A 17,661-nucleotide genomic window follows, 5' to 3' on the forward strand; every position below is an offset into this window, starting at 1 on the left:
TAGTGTTCTCAGCACCTACCATAGTGCCTGAAACATAGTAAGTACCCAATAAATGTTTGATCAGTGAATAAATGGATGAATGAATGAAAATCCGGCCCTGCCTCCAAGGAGCCTCCTATCACATGGAGACTGTGAATTGAATTAAGGTTGTTTTGATTGCAGATAAGCCAATATTAGAAAACTTAATCAAGAAAGTTATATTTTATACACTACCAAATGTAAAATAGATAGCTAGTGGGAAGCAGCGGCATAGCACAGGGAGATCAGCTCAGCGCTTTGTGACCACCTAGAGGCATGGGATAGGGAGAGTCAGAGGGAGATGCAAGAGGGAGGAGATATGGGGATATATGTATATGTATAGCTGATTCACTTTGTTATAAAGCAGAAACTAACACACCATTGTAAAGCAATTATATTCCAATAAAGATGTTAAAAAAAAAAGAGAGTTATATATATTTATTGGCACTCTCCTCAAGATAGGTAAGTGTTGGGACCCAGAAAAGAATTCCAAACCTCAGCAACAGAAAATTATAGACCTTCCCCCTAGAACCAACTCACTTCTGAGGCTTAGCTGTCAGCCACCTATAACTTTCACATTCCCTAGGTAAAGCTTATAAACTCCCAGGAAACAGAAATCTGATTGGCCCAGTTTAAGGTGAGATATCTAATGCTTGACCAATCAATGATGGTCAAAGCCCAAGGTCAAGCTGCTGGAGGTGAGGAATCAGTTACAGAGAAGGAGGATTCACTGTGGAGAAGGAAGGAACAACCCTATCATTTTCCACTACAAGGAATGGGAATGGAAAGGACAAATAACAATTGCTTGGAATCAGTATTAAAGGAGGAGGCTTCCAGTATAGTATTTTTTTAAAGGGCCATGCAGGACTGCAGCCTAGGAAGAGAAATAAAGTGAGAGAAACTATACAGCTGGAGGAGCAGCTGGCCTGCACTGTCAAATAGGGGTCTTGGTTGCGTGCAGCACAAGTTAATGCTGCCTGACTTGCACAGATGGGAATTCATTGGTAGGTTATTAGCAGCTCAGAGACCTGGCTGAAGGCTGGGGGGCCAGGCTTAGAAAAACTCAGGAGTGAGGGGAGATCCAGAGGGCTAGGCAGCAAGGACCTTAGCAAGGGTTTGTGGCAGAAACTGGTGAGCACACCACCACCAAAATAAATGAGCTCTAACCAGCCCTTCCATCCTTGAGTCACTTGCCCAAGAGTCAGTCATGGGAGAGAGTATCTGATTGGCTGACTTTAGGTCACATTGGTCCATGGGGGTGGGTGGCAAACAAAAAAAAAGGGCGTGATACCTTCATCTTTCATGGTGGAAGGTGCCTAACAGGATTCACCTCTCCAAAAGAGGACACAAAATGAGCAGAGGACTTTCCCAAAAGGAAACTGAGGACCTCATAGAAAAAGGGAACAAACACCGGGCAGGCGAAAATGACCAATGTCCAATAGTAGTTAAAATGACAATAGAATCATAAGGTAGAAAGAGCCCTCCAGAAGAAATCTGCTTTGGTACAAAACCCAGGGCTGGACAACTCAGAGCTGAGTCGATCTGATCCTGAATCTGAGAGCATCACTTGGTCTTCCCTTTCCAAACCTTTCATGCTTCATTCAATCAGTTATCTCTTTTGGACTTCCCTGGTGGCACAGTGGTTAAGAATCTGCCTGCCAATGCAGAGGACACGGGTTCGAGCCCTGGTCCAGGAACATCCCACATGCCGCAGAGCAACTAAGCCCATGCGCCACAACTACTGAGCCTGTGCTCTAGAGCCCGCGAGCCACAACTACTGAGCCCGCAAGCCACAAATACTGAAGCCTGCGTGCCTAGAGCCCGTGCTCCACAACAAGAGAAGCCACCGCAATGAGAAACCCAGGCACCGCAACAAAGAGTAGCCCCTGCTCACCACAACTGGAGAAAGCCCGCACGCAGCAACGAAGACACAATTCAGCCAAAAATTAATTAATTAACTAATTAATTTTAAAAAATCAGTTATCTCTTTGGCCAATCATGCAACAAATATTTTTTTCTGGGCCTCAGTCTAGGTATTGCAAATACAATGATAAGCAGATAGAAATATGGTCTCTGCTCTTGTGGAGCTTACAGTCTTTTTTTTTTTTTAAGATTTATTTATTATTTATTTATTTTATTTATTTTTGGTTGCGTTGGGTCTTAGTTGCAGCACGTGGGATCTTTCGTTATGTCGTGCGGGCTCTTCGTTGTGGTGCGCGGGCTTCTCTCTAGTTGTGGCGTGTGGGTTTTCTCTTCTCTAGTTGTGGTGTGCAGGCTCCAGGGCACATGGGCTCTGTAGTTTGTGGCACGTGGGCTCTCTTGTTGAGGCACGCAAGCTCAGTAGTTGTGTCACGCAGGCTTACTTGCCCTGCAGCCTGTGGGAATCTTAGTCCCCTGACCAGGGATCGAACCCACGTCCCCTGCATTGGAAGATGGATTCTTTACCACTGGACCACCAGGGAAGTCCCCGAATTTACAGTCTTGATTTACAAGAAATGGGTCTGCTAGTTCCCTTTTTATTACTCTTAAGCTAACACAATGAATTTAGAGTTACTTCTTCTCTCCTAGAGTTTCTGGCCCTATTTTTGCTGGAATATCTTGAATAACGTTTTTGGATCATTTTCAGTGACAATGTTTGCATTCACAAAACTTAGTAGGCCCTGAGACGAGAGTTTAGAATTGCATTGTTGTGAGGCCTCAGCTGTTTAAAGGAATGATTGCAAAAGCAAAGCTTTAAGAAGAATGATGTTTCCTGATTGGTTTGGGGTGACTTGCTGAGCATCCAGTAGAGTGATTTTAATCTGTGTCTAACAAGGCATCTGCAATCAGAGCTCGGAGATGAGACAGATGAACACTCTAAGAATAGGCAGCTGGAGCCTGTCTCTCAGTGATAGAGCTCTGCCTGGTGTTTCCTCTGCCCTACTCAACCACCACACTCGTACTGCCACCCTGGACTTCCTGTGGGCACTCACTCCACTGATTATTGTAATCATCTGAGGCTCTGCTTCAGGAAGTGGACTTTTGCTTCTAGCTCCAGGAAGGAGGAGAAGGGGGTGGCGTTGCAGATAACGATTATGATGATGGCGGTGGTATTAGTCAAGACTCTGCTTTGCAAGTTTTGAAACTGAGTTCAAACTGGATTAAGCATAGAGGAGGTTCAGCTCACATAACCAAAAAGACTAGAGGTAGATCTGACTGGGTCCAGGTGATCAGGAATCAGAAACAGATTCCTTGGTTTAGCGTCCCTCTGAGTTGGCTTCATTCCCAGATAGATTCACCAAGTGATGTTAAAGATGGCTCATGGCTGGCAAGCTTGCCTTCCACCAGCTTTAAAATCTCAGCTGAGAGAGAATGCCTCTTTTCTGGGGTCCCAGTGAGAGTCCTAGCTAAGCTCCCATTGGCCCAGCTCAGGTCACATGTCTCAGGTGGATGCTGAATTGATTGGCCAGGCCTGAATCTTGTGCCCACCCACTCCTCCAATTCTGAGCCACAGGCTCTGAGAATGGGAGATCAGTGGTTTCCCAAATGGACGAGATGGGTGCTGTTACCAGAAAAAGGGGTGTTGGGCAGGCATAAACAACAGATGTCCATTATACTGCTCATGTTGAATATGATGATGACAAGAGGCAGGGGAAAGGAATGCCTAGGAGATTCTCAACACTTTTAGAAGATGTTTTAAGAAATACTGGTTCTAGATGCTCCCTCTTCCCAAATCTAACCTCTGAAATTTACCCCAAATTTACGTTTAGTTAAACTGATTAAAGTGATTAATATCTTATCATCTTCATCAAACTGTCATCTCAAAGCAATTAATAAACATCCTCTGTGTATGTAGTTGTATAAGAAAAATAGGGGCTTCCCTGGTGGCGCAGTGGTTGAGAATCTGCCTGCCAATGCAGGGGACACGGGTTCGAGCCCTGGTCTGGGAAGATTCCACATGCCGCGGAGCAACTGGGCCCGTGAGCCACAACTACTGAGCCTGTGCGTCTGGAGCTTGTGTTCCGCAACAAGAGAGGCCGCGATAGTGAGAGGCCCATGCACCGCGATGAAGAGTGGCCCCCGCTCCCCGCAACTAGAGAAAGCCCTCACGCAGAAACGAAGACCCAACACAGCCAAAAAAAATAATAAAATAAATAATTAATTAATAAAAAAAAAAGAAAAATAGAAATATCATCTCTACAGACAGAATTTACTCCTTAAGAGAGCATTAACTGTGACAAAGGACTCATAGACAACCATACCAGCTCTGAATGTTATGTATTGTCAATTCTAAATGATGTAAATTAAATTGTACTATATGTAAAGTATACCTCAATAAAAAAATAGTTAAAAGAAAAATGACATAAATAAGAAGGGCCATTCGTCCTGAGGCAAGGTGGCATGTGTATTCTATGGAGTGATGAAGTTTACATATTTAAGCAGAATTTGTTTACGGTGAGGCAGCCATTTCTTTTCCACTTCGTCATAGAACTCTTCAAAGATTTTGCTGTCTTCCCCGTCACTCTCTTTATATTCACTTGACAATGCTACATAATTCTTGTACAAAATAACTTCCTTTAAAATGGCCTTTTGGGGTTCTTCCCCCATCCTCAATATTTCCTAACTTTTCCTCACTTTTTTTCCTATCTTTTACTACCCCCCAAACCAATTCTGGTACCTGCTGTCTGGGAGAGCCATTTCAACTTCTATCTAGAAGAGGGCTATTCTGTTGTTTATGCTCTTGGGGTATCTCCAAATTCACACAACAAGTTCTCGCAGTAGATGTCCTGAAAAGCACAGGAATTAGAACAAGTTCTGGGGATGCAACAGGGGTGCTCAAGCAGTTGACAGGGAAAAGGAACTTTCTTGTACCTACTTTAAGACACTGATACTCTAACATTTCAAAATATAGTATATTTCTGTTTTATATCAATAACACCTTTTAAGACATAAATGACAACTATAGAGTCACCTTCTATTTCAATCCAAACCTGCCTTTCCCCATGCTGACCATCCCATGCTAATCTGCCAATCTACATCTCACATTTCAACTGGTTGCGTCTCCATCATCTATTCCATTCTTCCTTCACTGGTCAATAGTCATATATTTAGAGTTAACTATTGTCTGGAGCCTTGCCACAGTGAATGGTTCAGGGACAGACACAGGAACTTAGTTGATTCAGTCATGGTAAGACTGGAGATTTGGGTTCAATGCTTGGAGGGAGGAAATCCACCTGTTCTTCCAGAAGGTATGCTATATGAATGTGAAGCCTACAGCTGCTGTAGCCATTTGGCTACCACAAGGAAAGCCCAAGTAAGAGTGACGCAACATCAGGAAGTAAGCAAAGTCAAAATGGATCAAAGAACTAAAGGTAAGAGCTAAAAACTATAAAATCCTTAGAAGAAAATAATGGTATAAATCTTCATGACCATGGATTTAGCAATGTTTTTACATATGACACCAAAAGCATAAGCAACCAAAGAAAAAATAGAAAGATTGGATTTCAACAAAATTAAGAATTTTTAGTATTCAAAGGACACCATTAAGAAAGTGAAAAGACAACCTACAGAATGGGAACAAATAGGGACTTCCCTGGTGGCAAGTGGTTAAGAATCCGCCTGCCAATGCAGGGGACATGGGTTTGAGCCCTGGTCCAGGAAGATCCCACATGTTATGGAGCAACTGAGCCCGTGCACCACAACTACTGAGCCTGTGCTCTAGAGCCTGCAAGCCACAACTACTGAGCCCGCGTGCCACAGCTACTGAGGCCTGTGTGCCTAGAGTCCATGCTCCACAAGAGAAGCCATTGCAATGAGAAGCCTGTGCACTGCAAAGAAGAGTATCTCCTGCTCACCGCAACTAGAGAAAGCCGGTGTGCAGCAACGAAGACCCAATGCAGTCAAAAATAAATAAATAAATAAATAAATTTATTTAAAAAAAAAAAAGAATGGGAACAAATATTTGCAAATCATGCATCTGATAAGAGACTTGTATCCAGAGCATATAGAGAACTCTTATAGTTTAATAATAAAAAGACAAATAACTTGATTTTTAAATGGGCAAAGGATTTGAATAAACATTTCTCCAAAGAGGAAATGCAAATGTCTAATAAGCAAATGAAAACATGCTCAACATCATTAGTCATTTGGGAAATGTAAATCAAAACCACAACTTCATAACCATTAGGATAACTAAAACTAAAAGCCAGACAATAGCAAATGTTAATGAGGATGTGGAGGAATTGGAACCCTCATACATTGCTGGTGGGAATGTAAAATGGTTTAGCAGCTTTGTAAAACAGTTTGGCAGGTCCTCAAAATGTTAAACATAGGGTTAGCATATGACCCTGCAATTCCACTCCTAGATACCTACACAGGAAAAATGAAAACATATGTCAACACAAAAACTTGTATACAAATCTTCATAGCAGCATCATTCATAATATCTAAAATGTAGAAACAACTCAAATGTACATCAGCTGTTGAATAGATAAACAAAAGGTTGTATATCCATACAATGGAATATTATTTAGCAATAAAAAAGGAGTGAAGTACTGATACATGCTACAACATACATGAAACTTGAAAACATTATGATAAGTGAAAGAAGCCAGACCAAAAAAACTATATATTGGTCCAGAACAGGCAAACCAGAGACAGAAAATAAATTAGTGATTGTCTTGGGCTGGGGTGCAGTGGGGTATATATGGGGGTAGAATAAGGAGAGGGCAGAGGGATTGGGAATGACTGCTAATGGGTACAGGTTTTGGGGGTGGGACCATGAAAATAGTCTAAAATTAGATTATGGTGATGGCGGTGCAACTCTATAAATATACTAAAAACCACTCACTGCATTGTATACTATAGGTATTGAAGTTTAATATATACAAATTACATCATGATAAAGCTGTTAAAAACAAAACCTAAGATACTTTACTAAACAAAACAAAACAAAAAACCAACCAACTCTCACCAGGATACTGTCCTCTTTATTGATAGGAAAGGGTCTGTGTTTTATAAACTCTGTAATTTCAGCAGCACCTACCTCAGTACCTGGCCCATGGAGTACTTGATAATAATTGAGTAAAAGGAAGGAAGGAAGGGAGGGAAGGAGGGGAGAAGGGGGGAGGGAGGGGAGGGGAGGAAGGAATGGATGGATATGACTGTGATATTCCTTCAAAAACTATTCACTTTCTATAGTGTGCCGAGAGCTGACATACATTATCATTGGCCCCAACTTGCATATGAGGAAACTGAGTCTCCTACAACTGGGGTCCCGAACTCCTCGGCCTGTTAGGAACCGGGCCGCACAGCAGGAGGTTAGCGGCGGGGCGAGTGAGCGAAGCTTCATCTGCCGCTCCCCATCACTCCCCATTGCTCCCCATCGATTGCATTACCGCCTGAACCACCACCCCACCCCCCTCGCCCCACCCCCATCCATGGAAAAATTGTCTTCCATGAAACTGGTCCCTGGTGCCAAAAAGGTTGGGGACCGCTGTCCTAGAGGATCAGTAACAGGCTCAAATCCCTATACTAGTAGTGAACGGCAGAGGGAAAATAAGAACCCAAGGCTGTATACACCAAAGCCAATAGCCTGTATATTAATTTCTATAATTCTGGTGGTGAGGCTTAAGGACAGATTTCAAAATATAGGGGTGAATCTCAGCTATCTTGATATGAGTAAGAGAACTGTAGATGCATGTGCATCAGGGCATTGATTGGGGGCGCTGGGAAGGGAAGGAAAGGGATAACTGCTGAAAATCCATGTTAAGTGTCATTGGGGTTCAAAGGGGCCCAGTAAATAATACCCTTAACTTCACCAAAGTTCTGAACCAACTGAGAAGTAAGAAAAAAGGGTCAGCAGATGCAGAATTAAAGTGTTGGGTTAAATTCATGGGCTTGGGGCCTATGTGAATTGCACAGGGCCCTGTACTTGGTTTAATGTTCTGCCGTCACCATCTTGAAATTTTCAGTAACTTTCATTTTGTACTGGGTCCCCCAAATTACCTAGCTTACAAAAATGTCACCTGACAAAATGTCACCTTTATTACTGTTATAAGGGATCTGTGGCTTGTGTGTGAGTGACAACTTCTCACCTCCAATCTAGACCTTGGGCAGCCCACCTAAGGGAAAGTTTGCATCTGCAACACATTTGCATGTTTCTGTCTCCCAATGGTCCTGGTGGAGAGAGAAAGAAAGAAACCAGATCCTCCTAGCCAGGACCGTCAATAGAGCATCCCCACCCAGGGGAGAACATACCCCACACCAACCAGGTACCCCATTCCACCTCCCTGGGGAAGGAGGGGCAGGAGGTAAGTCAGAGAAATGGGGAAAGAGGCATTCTCTTTTTAGAGGAGTCTTAGCCAAGATTCTTTTAGTTACAAGTAACAGATAGAGTTAAATTAGCCTAAATGGAACAGGAAGTTTGAGGAAGGTGTGGCAGACACTGTTTGTTTTATATGCAACACCAACTCCCCTTCCCCCTCTTACCTTCTTCCTTGCTGATTTTTTCAGGTACAGGAAGGAAATTCCTTGATTTCACAGCAGATGTCCTGCCAACCCCACAAATCATAACTGGTCTAAGCTAATCATGGAAATCTAATTCCCCTTTGCCACTCACTTTTCCAGCCTCCCTTGCAGTAGAGTAGATATTCAACACTGTTCTAGCCAGTATAAGAGGAAGTCTTCTGCGGAGCCTCTGAGAAAGAGGTATTTCTCTTTATTAACAAAAATTGAGCCCCTTCCTGTCTCCTCTCTTCTTTCTTACTTGATGCAATGATGTGAAAACATGATGTCTAGAGCCATGGCAGCGATATTGAGACCATGAGGGAGCAACAAGCACAAGAATGGAAATTCATCATGCTGAGTAGCATAGCCAAAAGGTGGAAAGAACCTGGGTCCTTAATGACATAGCTGAACTAAACACACCCCAACTATGCCTGCCTCCAGACTTTTTAAAGGAAAAAAATGTCCTAATGGTTCAAGCAACTGTCATTTAGGTCGGAGGTCCCCAACCTTTTTGGCACCAGGGACCGTTTCGTGGAAGACAATTCTTCCACAGACAGCAGCGGGTGGGGTGGTGCTTCAGGCGGTAATGGAAGCGATGGGGAGCGATTGGGGAGCAGCAGATGAAGCGTCGCTGGCTCACCTGCCACTCACCTCCTGCTGTGCAGCCCGGTTGGGGACCCCTGATTTAGGTTATCTCTTACTTGCAGTAAAGTACATCCTATCTCACACAGGCTTATATATCACATTCATTGCGAATCTCAAGGAAACCAAGGGCAGCTGCTCTCAAAGGTCAGGAAACAGGAACAAGAAAGCTGTCACATCCTTAGGGAGTTACTCTTCTAGCCTCATCTCTGCTTCTGAGAATGTGTCCTTCTTTCTTCTCTACAGACCAGTTTTCACTGATTCAACATTCACATGGCAAAGCCTTCCCTGTCTGCATTTCCTGCACCTAAGAGACCAGCTCAGGTTGCCATTGGAGTCTCCAGCTCAATTCCGAAATCTGGAAGAGAGAATAGGCTTGACCCAGTTGTGAGTCTCGTACTTTCCTGGCCCAGTTAATACCATGGAGGCAAGGTCATGTGCTCAAACTCAAACATGGCTGCCAGATCCTTCCCATTCCTCTGACTTACCTCCTGCCCCTCCTTCCCCAAGTGTTTGTCATGGCTCAAACACTTCAGGGCTCACCCAGAAGTGTGGTGTGTGTGAAATTCTCAAAGAAGGGAGAGACAGGGGCTAAAAGATACCCCTAAGTGTCTACCATATTGGGTGAGGAAGAAAGGAAGGGAGATAAAAATCATGTTAAGCAGTTTAGGGAGTGGGTGAGAAGGCGCCAATCAGCCTGAGAGAAACAGATTCCAACAGCAGGTGAAAAGCTGAGAGGTAAAAGCTCTCTCTGGGCATTGCTGAAAATTCCTCAGAAAAGAAGTCAAAATTCGATCTTGTAAGGACTTTTCTTGAATGAGGAGTGAGGAAAAGAGGTGGGTAAAGAAATAAGAAGGAAAGAAAGGACTGGCCCTAGAGAAGAGAAAGTGTTGTCACTGAGAAAAATAGAGGGTAGGATTAGGCGTCCCTCTAACTTCTCAGCCCAGCCCCACCCCAGAAGAGTGAAAGCCAGGACTTGAGGCTATTTCAGGCCGAAGTCCCACAGAGAACGTGTGTTTGTGTGCATTCCCTAGCAATAGTTGGCAGCAACGTTTCTCTATAGAAAAGGTCACTGAAACAGATTGGGGTCAGCCTTAATACTGTTTCCCTACAGAGATGAGAACACTGCGTGGAGGCCAGAACGCTGCCCCGCGGGTCACCAGGTTTTCACGTGGCCCGAACTGGTAAGTGCGGTAATGGGGCGGCGGCTGTGACCGGGGCAGTGAGCAGTTCCGAGAAGGGCGAGGGAGGGGGGCTGGGGGCGTGCGGGGCAGAAGGCTGTGACTCCCAAGCTCTCTCCCCTCCTGTGCGCTGGGAACGGCAGGGGCGGAAAGGGTGTGCTGGCGCAGGCGCTAGCCCGGGAAACTGAAGCCTGTGTTTGGCGAAAGCACCGGAAGGAAGTCGGGGAGGTAAGATAGCAGGGGTTCGGAGTGACAGTTGGACAATTCTGGGAACACAGAAGCTGGGGTCGATTTCCATCCAACTGTCCCTCCCTCCCTCTGTCCCTCCCTCTTTCCCTGCATTCGTACGTGGTCCATCCGCACAGCACTAGCCATTCCCCCCACCCCACCCCCGCCCCCGCCCCTTCTTTCATCACTCGGCTCCTCCGGGAGAAATCAAGTCTGTTTTGTTCACTCCAGAACCTCCAGGGTGTGCACTGCACATAGGAGATGCTCCGCAAATGTTTCTTTAATGAGTGAATGGAACTTTGTGCGTAGAACAAATATATAAACAAGACATAAACAAACATACTGATCCTCTGATATGGGAGTACTCAGGGAGGAAAGTAAACTTTTACGCCATTTCGTCTCTACTCTTTGAAATGTTGGATTTGTTTTGTGCTGGTAAAGAATGAGAGGGCAGGGAAAAGATTTGGAACCCCTGGATCAATTAGTAATTTCCCAAATTAATTCGTTCGTGGGGAACTTTTGTTGAAATGACATTTTTACCTGGAAACCTAAACAATTAAAAAAAGATTGAAAACAGGAACAGCAAAACCAACAGCTGCTCTCCTGCCCCATCCTCACCGAAGAGCTGGTTTTAATAAACACTCATTTACTGCTTCTCCGGGGTTACTGGGAAAGAACTGAAGCCCAGATGGATGTGAACTAAAATTATTGTGGTATGGGACTTCCCTGGCGGTCCAGTGGTTAAGACTCCGGGCTTCCACTGCAGGGGAATGCAGGTTCGATCCCTGATGGGGGAACTAAGATCCTGCATGCTGGGCAGCAGGGCCAAAAAGAAAAAAAAAAAAAAATTATTGTGGTAATCATTTCACAATATATGTATGTCAAATCATTATGCTGTACACCTTAAACTTATACAGTATTGTATGTCAATTATATCTCAATAAAACTGAAGAATAATTTAATTTAAAAAAACCCTGAAGCCCAGAGAGGCTAAGTGACTTACCCAGTGTCACACAGCAAAGAAGGAAAGAAAGAGGACAACAACCAAAAAAGCACAGGAACTTGAGTAAAAGCCATCAGAAAACTGGGCCATATTCTGCCTGCTACCTGTTTTTGTACAGCCTGAGAGCTAAGAATATTTTTTATATTTTAAGTAGTTAAAAATCAAAGGAAGAATAATATTTTGTGACGGGTAAAAATTATATGAAAGTCAAATATCAGTGTCTATAAATACAGTTTGATTAGTACACAGCCATGCCCATTCACTTACTGCTCCTTTCACACTAAAAAGGTGGAACTGAGTAGTTAGCATGCAAACTGTAAGTGGCCTGCAAACAAACCTTGAAATATTTACTATCTGGCCCTTTACAGAAAACATTTGCTGACTCCAGGTCGGGAATTCTCAGCAGTTCCTTAGGTTTTCGATGGCTTTGGAAGGCCTCAGATGCTGGGGACTGGCTGGGGTATGTGAAGGGTGAGGGGTGAGGGGAGAGAGGACTGCAGATATTGGGGTGCTTTTTTTTTTGGCTGCATTGGGTCTTGGTTGCTGTGCGCGGGCTTTCTCTAGTTGCGGCGATCAGGGCTCCTCTTTGTTGCGGTGCTCAGGCTTCTCACTGAGGTGGCTTCTCTTGTTGTGGAGCACGGGCTCTAGGTGCGTGGGCTTCAGTAGTTGTGGCTCGCGGGCTCTAGAGCGCAGGCTCAGTAGTTGTGGCGCACGGGCTTAGCTGCTCCGTGGCATGTGGGATCTTCCTGGACCAGGGCTCAAACCCGTGTCCCCTGCATTGGCAGGCAGATTCTTAACCACTGCGTCACCAGGGAATTCCGATATTGGGGTCCTTTGGTTAAAGGCCCGGAAACCGAGGGCAAGTTCAGGGCCAGCTGTAGGTAGTACAGAAAAAAAGGCAGGCCTAATGTAAGGTGTTCTGTGGTAATTAGGAAATCAGGGCCAACCTGACTTTCTGAGATTCTCCCATAATGTGTTCCGGACACTGATTATAAACAAGGGGATTATAAACCAGTTTCTAGGATGCTGCGCAAGAGGCTCCCAGCACTTTTAGGAGACTGACTACACATCACAAGTTATAAGAACACTCTGGTAATTATGGGAGACAATGTCAGCTTCTCACCAGGCCCTGTCCCTCCTCCTATTATATTAGCTAACACTTACTGAACACTTTCTCTGTGTCAGGCACTATGCCAAGTACCTTTCAAGCATTATTTCCTCTGTGGGCTAGACGTTAATATTTTTTATCCCCATTTTGCAGATGAAGAAACTGAAGCTTAGTGAGACTAATGTTACACTTTGGCGACTGAACAAGGAAGTGGGTGGGGTCAGGATTCAAACTCAGGTCAGCCTAATTTGATAGTGTCTTTCTTAAGCAGCACACTGTGTTGTCAGAGAAGGGAGCTGGATATATCTTAGTCCATGCACTGTCTTTGAGAATGATAGAGTGAATCATTCAGGGTCTGATCAGGAAACGGGAAACCACTGTGAGCACTTGGAATAGAGGGAGTTTAATGCAGAGAATTGGTGATAGAAAAGCTGAGAAGCCCGAAGGAGACAGTGAGACAGCCCAGAGATTAGCAATGCCAGGCAGCTACCAGAGCTCCTCAGCTGCAAGGGTGTCTTGGTCTGTTCAAGCTGCTATAACAAAATACCACAGACTGGGTGGCTTACGCAACAGAACTTTATTTCTAACAATTCTAGAGGCTGGGAAGTCCAAGATCAAGGTGCCAGTGAGGTAGAATTCATTCTGAGGCCTCTTTTCTAGGCAGCTACCGACTCACTGTGTTGTGTGTGATGGGGGAGAGAAGGGGTGGGAGGGAGGGAGAGAGAGAGAGAGAGTTCTCTGGTGTCTCTTCTTAATAGGATCAGTATTCCATCCTGATGACCTCATTAAATGGTAATCACCTCCGTAAAAGACCTATCTCCAGTACAGTCATGTTGAGGGTTAGGGCTTCAACATATTTGAATTTGGGGGGACACAACCATTCAGTCCGTAAGGAAGGGAAAAAAGGGAGGTGGTGTTATGGAGCCCAGGGATGGGGTCAATTGGTTTAAGTCATAACTGTGGAGGGCCTGCCCAGCAGGAGCTAGAGGCACCGAAAAGATTCAGCAGCTGCTGGGACGTCCCTGGTGGTCCAGTGGTAAAGAGCCTGCCTTGCAGTGCAGGGGATGCGGGTTCGATCCCTGGTCAGGCAACTAAGATGACACATGCCGCAGAGCGGCTAAGCCCACGTGCTGCAACTACTGAGCTCACGCGCCTCAACTAGAGCCTGCGTGCCACAAACCACAGAGCCCACACACTCTGGAACTCACGCCACAACTACAGAGCCCATGCGCCCTGGAGCCTGCAAGCCACAACTAGAGAAGAGAAAACCCGCGTGCCACAATGAAAGATCCTGTGTGCCTCAACGAAGATCCCGCATGCCGCAACTAAGACCCAATGCAGCCAAAAATAAATTAAATAAATAAATAAATAATAAATAAATCTTAAAAAAAAAAGATTCATCAGCTGCTAAAGATGCTGTTCAAGGCAATGAGAAAAGGGGAAAATACTCTGGCTTTTCCCTTTCTCCCACCTCCTAATTTCCTGTCTTCCATTGGCTAGGCCCAGCAGGAAGCCAGCTGACTCAGGAAGTCGTGGGAAATGCAGTCTACAGGAGCCAGTCCTGCTTTGACACAGAGCAGGGGGAGTAGGTAAATAGATCTGGGGCTTGGACTGGCCCGAAGAGCTTCATAGGAATTCTCCTGCTCTATGCTTGACAAACATAGCTTAGGTTGTCATTACTCAAGAGCCGTGATGAGTTGCCTACCAAGAACTCATGATGAATTTAAGTATAAATTCAACATACATGTGATGAAAACACTTCTAAAATATGTGGGTTTTTTTTAAAGGTGCCAAAAGACATACACACACACACATATATTTATGTATAAATATATACCGTGATCCCGTTTGTGTATGTCTTACAGTAATTAACACTATAGCTGTTGTAGTAAACAACCCCAAAGTCTCCATAGCTTTACAGAATAGCAGTCTAATGTGGGTTAGAGGTTCTTCCACGTGGCTCCCCTTCCAGTGATGACTCATGATGGGATCCTCCTATCATGTAACCGTGCCCCCCTTAAGAGTCCTTCATTTCCATGCAAACATAGAGAGCCATACATACAGCAGAAGGACTGTGCAGAAAAGTGGGCAGGTCCCTTTAGGGGATCCTTCTGGAAGTAGTATATATCACTTCTGCCTGCCTTCCACTGGCCCGAGCTGTCACGGAGTTCCAACTTAATTGCAAAAGAGGCTGAGAAATGTAGTCTTTCTGTAGGCCCAGGAAGAAGAAAAGGGCTTGATGAGCCACTGTGTTTTAAAAAAAATAAGCAAACATACGCTTGTGTGTGCATAAAAACGTTTCTGGAAGGATATACATAAGCAGGACCAGCTGCATAATTTGGGGGCCCAGTGCAAAATGAAAATGCTAGGTCCTTGTTCGAAAGTGATTAAGAATTTCAGATGGTAATGGCAGAACATTAAACCAAGTGCAGAGTGCTGAGCATGGGGGTCTGGGTGACTGCAGAGGTAGTACACCCATGAAGCTGGCCCTGATAAGAAACTCCTAACGGGATTACTTCTGTAGAGTGGTACTGGGAATTGGGGCAGGGAGGGAGAATTTGCTTATCATTTTATACTCTGGCATTTTTTTCTAGGTGCATGCATTACGGCAATAATTTTAAAATATTTCACTCATAATGGATTTGAGCTGAGACATACACAGCCACCTTAAAGAGGCAGAATGCCTTCCAGGTTAGCAGAACTTGACACGGTAGCTTGATTGAAGCCATTGGCCTATCTCAAGAAAGAATATGTCTGTTGGAAAGGGGTTTGTTCAGCAATGGGTGTTTAAAAAAGGAGATGCAAAAAAGCAAACATTGACAGTGCCCCAGCTAAGCTTTGTCCTGGGAGGGTGATACATGTGTATCTGATATGTGTATCTATATATCTGTAATTTTATGTATCATATAAAGAGAGCATTTTATGAGTATATAATTATTTTATGAGTTTAAATTTATGGCATTTACGGGACTTCCCTGGTGGCACAGTGGTTAAGAATCCGCCTGCCAATGCAGGGGACACAGGTTCAAGCCCTGGTCTGGGAAGATCCCACATGCCATGGAGCAACTAAGCCCATGCACCACAACTACTGAGCCTGCGCTCTAGAGCCCACATGCCACAACTACTGAAGCCCACGTACCTAGAGCCCGTGATCCACAACAAGAGAAGCCACCTCAGTGAGAAGCCTGAGCACCGCAACAAAGAGTAGCCCCTGATCGCTGCAACTAGAGAAAGCCCACATGCAGCAATGAAGACCCAATGCAGCCAAAAATAAATAAATAAATAGATTTATGGCATTTACTTCTCAATAATGAGAAAGTATAAATCATTCTGATACACAGAAAAAAATTGAAATTTTTGCAATCTGCTGTGTTATCAGAGGCATCAGAGTTAGTATTTTTGCTTTGTTTGCCCATGTCTTGGTCAGGATGAGTTAGATTATGCTGCTGTAACAAACTATCCCAACATCTCAGTGGCATGTAACAAAGGTTTATTTCTCATTCAGGCTCTATATCCAGCAGGGAGCAGACTCTGCTCCATGTTGCCTTCACCCCAGATCCTGGCTCTCCTCGTTGTGGTCCAGAGAAGAGAGAACAATGATGAACATCTGTTAGCTCTTAGAGCTCTGGCTCTGAAGTGACACATATCACTTCCACTCGCATTTTATTGTCCCAAACAAATCACGTGGTCAAGCCTGATGTCAACAAGGCAAGGACATTTAATCTCATCCAAGGGAGAAGCAGTGAATACTCTTAAACAACAGTACAGTCTACCACAGCAAGATACTACAGAAACTGGATTCATTAGAAATGCTAAAAGCTCACCTGACAATCTCAAGGATTCTAATTAAATGAATCCCCAAGCTTGAAGTAAAAATGAGGAAGTTTATTTCAAAGATGAATCACTAGGCACTAAGCTTATTCTTATCATAAATATAAAGTCAGATAAGAAGCACCCATCTTAGAACAAACATTAAACTCTCTATATTATGTTACTATCACCATGTGATGTGTTAAGTATTCATGTTTTATTGCCCAACTGATTCTTACCCTGTGATAAGAGCAAGTCTCTAGGAGATAAACCTGACCTTTGCTCGGTATCCAATTGAGTGCACAGGGCACGTGCTCCTGTGGTGCACCCACTTGGATAATTTCTCATGAATATACATGCCCAGGCCTAGTATTTTCAATAAAAACCAGTACAGAACTATAGTCTTCTCCGTCAGTGTCCCATTTACAAGGTGTTCAAGTATATTCATAGACGTGCCAGGAAAACCCATCCCAAGGACTGCTCCAAAGTCTAGCTGCACTAGTTACCATGCTGTGGTATCCAAATAAAGAAATAGGGCTTGGAAATTCAAATACCTGAAAAGGTCAGGCGATAACTTTAGTGATAAAAAGGATGACAAAGAGCACTTGACCTTCAAACTCATTGTCAGCAGGCTAGGGGGAAGGGAGGAGACTGACAAAGGGAAGAATCTGAGCTTCTAGAAAAAGCAGGTGCTACTCAGTTCCAACCAGTGGTTGCTAAGTAGGAAAAAAAAAAAACCACACCTTTTTTTTTCTTAAGTTGCAAATTAAATTTGTGTGAAACCTGCTGATTTTAAATCTTGTCACTGGGCTTCCCTGGTGGCGCAGTGGTTGAGAATCTGCCTGCCAGTGCAGGGGACACGGGTTTGAGCCCTGGTCTGGGAGGATCCCACATGCCGAGGAGCAACTGGGCCCGTGTGTCACAATTACTGAGCCTGCGCCTGGGGCCTGTGAGCCACAACTATTGAGCCTGCGCCTCTGGAGCCTGTGCTCTGCAACGAGAGAGGCCGCGATAGTGAAAGGCCCGCGCACCGCGATGAAGAGTGGGCCCCGCTTGCCGCAACTAGAGAAAGCCCTCACACAGAAACGAAGACCCAACACAGCCAAAAATAAAATAAATAAAATTAAAAAAAAAACCAAACTGCTAAAAAAAAATTTTTGTCACTAATTCAAATTTTTGAATAA

At 44.4% G+C, this 17,661-nt stretch overlaps 1 long non-coding RNA gene across 2 annotated transcripts; it reads left to right on the forward strand.

Moving 5' to 3' along the window:
- The first annotated feature begins 10,176 nt into the window (after positions 1 to 10,176).
- Positions 10,177 to 17,574, forward strand: LOC132359906 (uncharacterized). 2 transcript variants are annotated; one of them, XR_009500971.1, is made up of 3 exons: positions 10,177 to 10,331; positions 14,168 to 14,256; positions 16,173 to 17,574. It is a non-coding gene; the product is annotated as an uncharacterized LOC132359906 (long non-coding RNA). The 2 variants fall into 2 exon arrangements; XR_009500970.1 differs by lacking the exon at positions 10,177 to 10,331 and adding an exon at positions 10,445 to 10,556.
- The last annotated feature ends 87 nt before the right edge of the window (positions 17,575 to 17,661 follow it).

Source organism: Balaenoptera ricei, chromosome 2 (genome assembly GCF_028023285.1).
Source record: "Balaenoptera ricei isolate mBalRic1 chromosome 2, mBalRic1.hap2, whole genome shotgun sequence".
NCBI lineage: Eukaryota > Metazoa > Chordata > Mammalia > Artiodactyla > Balaenopteridae > Balaenoptera > Balaenoptera ricei.